The sequence below is a fragment of the Schistocerca cancellata genome, chromosome 1 (genome assembly GCF_023864275.1).
Source record: "Schistocerca cancellata isolate TAMUIC-IGC-003103 chromosome 1, iqSchCanc2.1, whole genome shotgun sequence".
NCBI classification, from domain to species: Eukaryota; Metazoa; Arthropoda; class Insecta; order Orthoptera; family Acrididae; genus Schistocerca; species Schistocerca cancellata.
The window spans coordinates 529,268,026-529,274,135 of record NC_064626.1 but is presented as its reverse complement, the minus strand read 5'-3'; the positions used below and the strand labels follow the sequence as shown (position 1 = coordinate 529,274,135).

General features: G+C 43.2%; 1 protein-coding gene across 1 annotated transcript in view; it reads left to right on the top strand.

Moving 5' to 3' along the window:
* The first annotated feature begins 2,027 nt into the window (after positions 1-2,027).
* LOC126179316 (acid sphingomyelinase-like phosphodiesterase 3a) overlaps positions 2,028-6,110 on the top strand; it is a 1,154,906-nt gene continuing 1,150,823 nt past the window's right edge. Inside the window, exon 1 of the mRNA XM_049924599.1 lies at positions 2,028-2,829. The gene's annotated coding sequence lies outside the window, so the exon portion shown is untranslated. The remainder of the gene's footprint in view (positions 2,830-6,110) is intronic.

Sequence of the window (6,110 nt, the reverse complement as noted above, 5' to 3'; positions counted from 1 at the left end):
CTCCGTGGATCCATGGAGCTGCTTGCTGATAAAGGGGAGTAACACTCTGTAATCCTCATGGCGATTGGTGTCATTGTCTACCCGACCTCCTAATTACTTTCTGGTTTCTACCCAACGCTCAGAGCTTTCCTCGGTCAGCTCTTTCGTCGTAAATATAGACCGTCGTATTGTACTAGACACTAGTTGTAGTTTGAACATTTGTTCTGATATTATATAGCCCTTCCTTTCTAGTTTATACCCGATCATTAATGTTTTAATGAATCACCCCCTTGTCGGAAAGTATCGGAACAATTCTACCAAGGCACAGGTTGCCGTTAAAAAAAAAACAGGGGTCTTCTGGTTAGATTTAGATGTTAATTGGTTCAATTCCTTGACTGTATTTGTATCTGAGACAGCCGCGCGGGGTAGCCGAGCGGTCTAAGGCGTCTTATTACGGTCCGCGCGGCTTCCTCCGTCGGAGGTTCGAGTCCACCCTCGGGCATTTGTGTGTGTCTTCGTTAGCGTAAGTTAGTTCAAGTTAGATTAAATATTGTGTAAGCTTAGCGACCGATTACCTCAGTATGTGGGTCCCATAAGACCTTACCAAAAATGGTTCAAATGGCTCTGAGCACAATGGGACTTAACTGTTGTGGTCATCAGTCCCCTAGAACTTAGAACTACTTAAACCTAACTAACCTAAGGACATCACACACATCCATGTCCAAGGCAGGATTCGAACCTGCGACCGTAGCGGTCGCGCGGTTCCTGACTGTAGCGCCTAGAAACGCTCGGCCACTCCGGCCGGCAAGACCTTAGCACAATTTTTTTTTTTTTTATATTTGAGATAATCTTAACTACCTGTTGCACTAAGCTGTGCGTTCCTGTCTTTGAAAGACTAGGTCATTATTGGTATATTTTCTAATGGATTTTGTGGTTCCGTCGAGTGAGTTCTCTTGTATTAAGTGCTCATACGTAATGTTTTAAAACGTTCCTTCAGAGCGGCATTCATAGCTGAGTAGCAATTTAACTTCTGACATATTAACAGCCACCTCACCAGGGCTTTAGCCAAATTAAGATTGTCATAAGGGACTTGTTAGGATCCAGTTGCACTTTGGGTGCTGATTGAAATGAAAAGGTTGCTCGCTTTAAAGCAAGCCTTATCATTGTCATAATTGTTTCCTAATTTAATTTTTAAGCATAGGTGAGCATCTTAACCCTGAACCTTTCGACATACATTTTACAAATAAAAAAATTATATCATTTGTTTGAGTAATTGAAACGCTCTTGTCATCATTTTACTTATGTGTTTTCGTGTGTTGCAAGAGGGCATTTAATAAGAGAAACTGTGTCCAGCGCGGTAGTAAACACCGCTGTTTCACCCGATAACGGGCTGGCTGCAGCTCCGGGCCCTTCTAATTATTGTCATGTTGTTCTTGTTTTGATTTCTCTTGTAAAAGCTAATTCATTTCAGAAATTTGTTAATTTGTAAAGAAAACAAATTTAGGATTATATATTGTTAAATAAATAGGTAGTGTGAAAAGAAAGCTATATTGGTGTGTCCTCCCTTCCTTGTTTTCCTTAATACCAGTAAATAGCACGTCTCAGCCAAAGCGCTAGCAAGAAAATAATAATAATAATTAAAGAAAGAAAGTCATATCGACAATGATCAGACTAATACAGGAAATTTAATTTCCTTTCTAATAGATTTCACACTATTTACATCTGTCTTGGTGTTAGTCCCGATCATGTACACGAATTATGCTCACGACGGAGAAGACAGATATTGTCCGCAGCTTTAATATGACATGTTAGTGTCTCACTATCTGACTGACTTGAGCGCAGCAGAGAGAGAAACAGAGAGACAAATGCTCGCGCATAATGCACTGGCGGTGTACTCGGCGCGGCAGCGCATGCGCAGAAATCGGCGAGCCGCTATTTCGCAGTCGCTTCGCGTGGCGTCGGAGGGCGTCGGCTGCAGTCGACGGCGGCGAGCGCGAAACCCAAGGCTCCGCCGAGCTCCGCCCTCGGGCGCTTCAGTAGCGCGCGGTCGGTGGTCCACCACGCACGCACCTCCGCTGTCGAGAGTCCGCGCACGCCACGAGTCGGAACCTCTCGCCTGTAGCGCGGCTCGCCTCTGGAAGTATGTGACGGTACACAGGCGCCAAAAACCATCAAGGGCGGCTGCCGACGTTTAACCCTGCACACGGGTCGCGGAATTTTTTTCTGTGAATTTGTGTCTTTATTCAACAAGAGGAAACTGAACTGGGAGACAGTAGACTTCGCTGCTCGCGACGCTTAATATCGCTCTCTGAACTCCATGTGTTATGTCTAGGTCGTAGCACACACACAAATAACATTTCCCCCCCCCAAAAAAAATAAACAACTTAAATGGGAGAGTTGTAATTCGTTACATGCTTGCTATCAGTGTTTGTAGTCTTAAAAATAAACCTACAATATTAATCTGAAATCATAGTTTCCATTCGCCTCTCCAGAAGTAGAAAGTATACACGTCAGTTAAGGCTACTTTCCTATTCCACCGAATTTTGTAAGACGCCCCAGGGAAGTAGTAAACTTTTCCTTATACTGGATACAAGTGTCTCGTACCACCAGAACCGCTTTAGAGTAAAAGTTTATCGTAAGTACGCTAAATCCGTAGACGTCGCTGTGTACGGTCTCAAAGTCCGAAGCTGTGTTCAGAGACCGGCGTTCTCGATGTCGCAAAACTAATTGCTCTGCCAGGAACTATAACGGTGCTCCTGGTGCAGCATAGCCGTGTGTGAAAGCACGCCAGTTAATCTTCCACGCAGTTGACACTGGAGGACATTGCGAGGGCAGGATTACCGCAGAGGTGAGTATAAATGTCGACAGCGCCGCAGTGTGGCACATAACGGAAGCGGTGTGTGTACATGTGTGAGACTGACTGAATGTACCAGGCCTGCAGGCCACCGCTGTTGTTGTGACATTGCCGTTAAAGGATTCAGCTATGATTTCCGTCAGCGACTGGCTTCCGTAAGCTCGGTAAACGTCAGAGCGTTCAGCAAACAATTTGAGGAGTAGGATCGTTGCACAACGCTAAATGGTTCCTGGGAAGGGTGTTATAGCAGCACTAGCTTTGACAACAATGATCATTTCGTGTGGATAAACGCCCCTGTGTAAGGCTCTAAACTGGCCGCAACCTCGCTGGCTCGCGCGTCTCTGTCTCTGACAGTGATTACTTCTCCACGAGACTGCCATCCACTCTGAATGGCTACAGTATACAGACTACAAAATGGATGTATTACTTAAAATGTAAGAAATTTCCAACCCACTCAGGTTCTGAACGTTTAATGTCAAAAACGTATTTATGATCTGTACTGAGAATACGTCTTATGGTTACTATGTTCGTTTAATACCTCACTCCCCAAAGATTCCTCAATGCACTACTTACTTCTCTGAGCACGTGAAGAAAACCGACAAGTTCTATCGTTCCGTCCACTGACAGTAATATTTTCAAGTTTTATATTATATTTAAATACACAGTTAGCGTTTAATTGACGATTCCAATATGTTTCCACTGAGTAAGCAACCGGAAACTAGTATATTCAAGTCGGGTATGCACAATTAAAAAATACGTTAAATGTATTTCGAATCTTTGCGTAAACACCAGTTCGTCACCACAGCTTTAATTTGTAACGAAACCGCGCAAAGTAGCACGCTACTTCGCGTATGGAGCTAAAGTTCTCGAGGAAAGTCGTACGTCTCACGTTTTCGCTGCAGCACATCAATCGATTTCAGGAATTCCCGTCAATAAAGGCTCACTTGAGCTAGCGCTGTATCTTTAGAGGTCTCCCTCTCATCAAAATACTGTTTTATTGTTTATTATTCTTTTCAAATTTTGGTTGTAGTAGTAATTATGACACCTTCAATAAATTGGGTGCTCACTGTGCTAAATACGCTATCGTCTACGAGATTCCAGGTTCATATTACCCACATCTCCTAAATTCTATGGTTCTCGAAGAACTCCCATCTTTCCATACGTTATACACTTAATGAGAAATTATTACATACATAAATCGCCATACCTTCAGGTCATTTACAACAAGTATGTCTTGTAAAGCTAGGTGGTCAACGGCATACTTATGGGTTTCCATGGGAATGGGATTCACAGTAAGCTTGGGTAGTTTCAGAGAATGTGAACAGCGTGCCAGTACAGCCACAGAGTGAGTGACATCGAAGGAGCTTAGATCATTGTCAGTGTGCGTAACGGAGACTAAGCAAGCCTTCAGCATACCTATGGTTAACCATAATTCGCAAAATCAAATACGATCCGGTAAGAACGAATAATGTAAAGTGGTGTTTATTGCTCTACTTTCATAGGAAGGTGTCCATAAATCACTAATATCTCGATGCTTCCATCAGTAGATTCGCTGCCGGTTGTTTGACCTGATCTCGTCCAGTCCTGTAATGACCATGATGTTGGCGGGATATATTATTTCTTTCCTCATGTACTTACATACATCTCCTCGACAGTTTCGTGGCACTTCAACACAACTCTCCCAATGAATGTAGGTGTTCTGTCTACCTTCAGTTCTCTCGATTCCACGTTTTCCATCCAGTCATTAATCCCGCTCTGGAGTTACCTCCTGTTATTTATTTTGTGACAGATTCCAAACACTTATCATTAATACTCTTACTCGATTCATTTATTCGGTCCTGAAATTTTTTTCTCATTTTTTGAGCATTTCATTACGCTTGTCGAGATTTAAGGAGAGATGCCGTTTAGTAAGCAACGCCCTTCTGGCCATAAACGGGCCGTAGGGACCGACCGGCCACCGTGTCATTCCAGCATACAGCACTCCAGGCCGCTGTCAGGTTAGCAGACCCGCAGCCGCTGCTGCTCGGTCAAATAGCTCCTCAGTAGCCATCAAGAGACTGAGTGCATCCCGGACCAGTTCTCCATGCGAGGAAATATCCCTGGCAGTGACGGAAACAATGACTGAAATAGAACCTTGGTTCCCCCTCATGGCATCAGCCGCACGCACCGCTCAGTTTCGGGGACGAGCGATGCCAGTCATTACAGCGCGTAGAAACAAAAAGTCGTTTTGCATACAGTCATGCATATCGGCGTAGGACGTTATTTTCCTTGGATCCTAACTTCCTTTCGAACATACACGGAGATACATATCGTGTGATCGCCTATTGAAGTATAAAGTTACTGAATAAGTGAAATTTTCACATTGCATGTAAGACTGCTATTTGACAAATCAGGAAGATAAGATATTAAAACCTCTCAAGTCAGTATATACACAGGGATATGTACAGTTGCTAATTTTTCAACGTGGTATGTACTCCGTTAACACACTGTCGTGCCGCCGTCGTACACTCAACCGCTATTACAGGTTAGCTGACAGCAGGTCGGTAAAAACCACAACGAACTGTCGTACTGGGGCCGCTACCGTTTCAATCTTAGGACACGAGCTAGCTAGATGAAAAGTTTAAATTTCGGTCCTATGATCAGGGTTCATTGGTCCATAAAACAAGTTTCAGTAGTACGCCTGAATGAGTCATACTGTAACGCTATAATCGTTCCTATATTCCCTCGCATCGCAGTCAAACTGAGCTCATATTCTGTCTACAATACTGTCGTTTTCTTCCACACTGAAATACTAAAAATGTAAAGCGAAGTAATCTTCCTCATGGGCACGTTCATATTAGTAATGGTATTTCATTCCCTCTACCTGCACGACAGGTTCTTGATATAGCACTCTCGAATTCTACCTCTCAAATTAAAATTTATTTCGGTGTGTTCCGTTCATTTTTCGCTTATTCCAAGGATGAAAAGAAGAACAAATTAGTTTTAATTATTTTTCCAACATCTCTGCTTTGCGACAAAGAAATGGAAGAGAAGAAGAAAACAAATTAAGAAATACTCGATAATCAGCGCGGGCGGATGATTGTATTCAGTAACGGCGCACAACAAACATGCTGTTGCAATTAACGGAATGCGTCATGAGAGCCACATCGATTTCGCTTTCATATAGGCGCGTTTGGGTGGTAGTTAGATAATAGCTGAAAGACGTATTCTTCTACTCCAGGGAAAATTTAAAATTTGCCCTTCTCTCCATCGTTTAAATGAAGCTAGAAAGCTAATA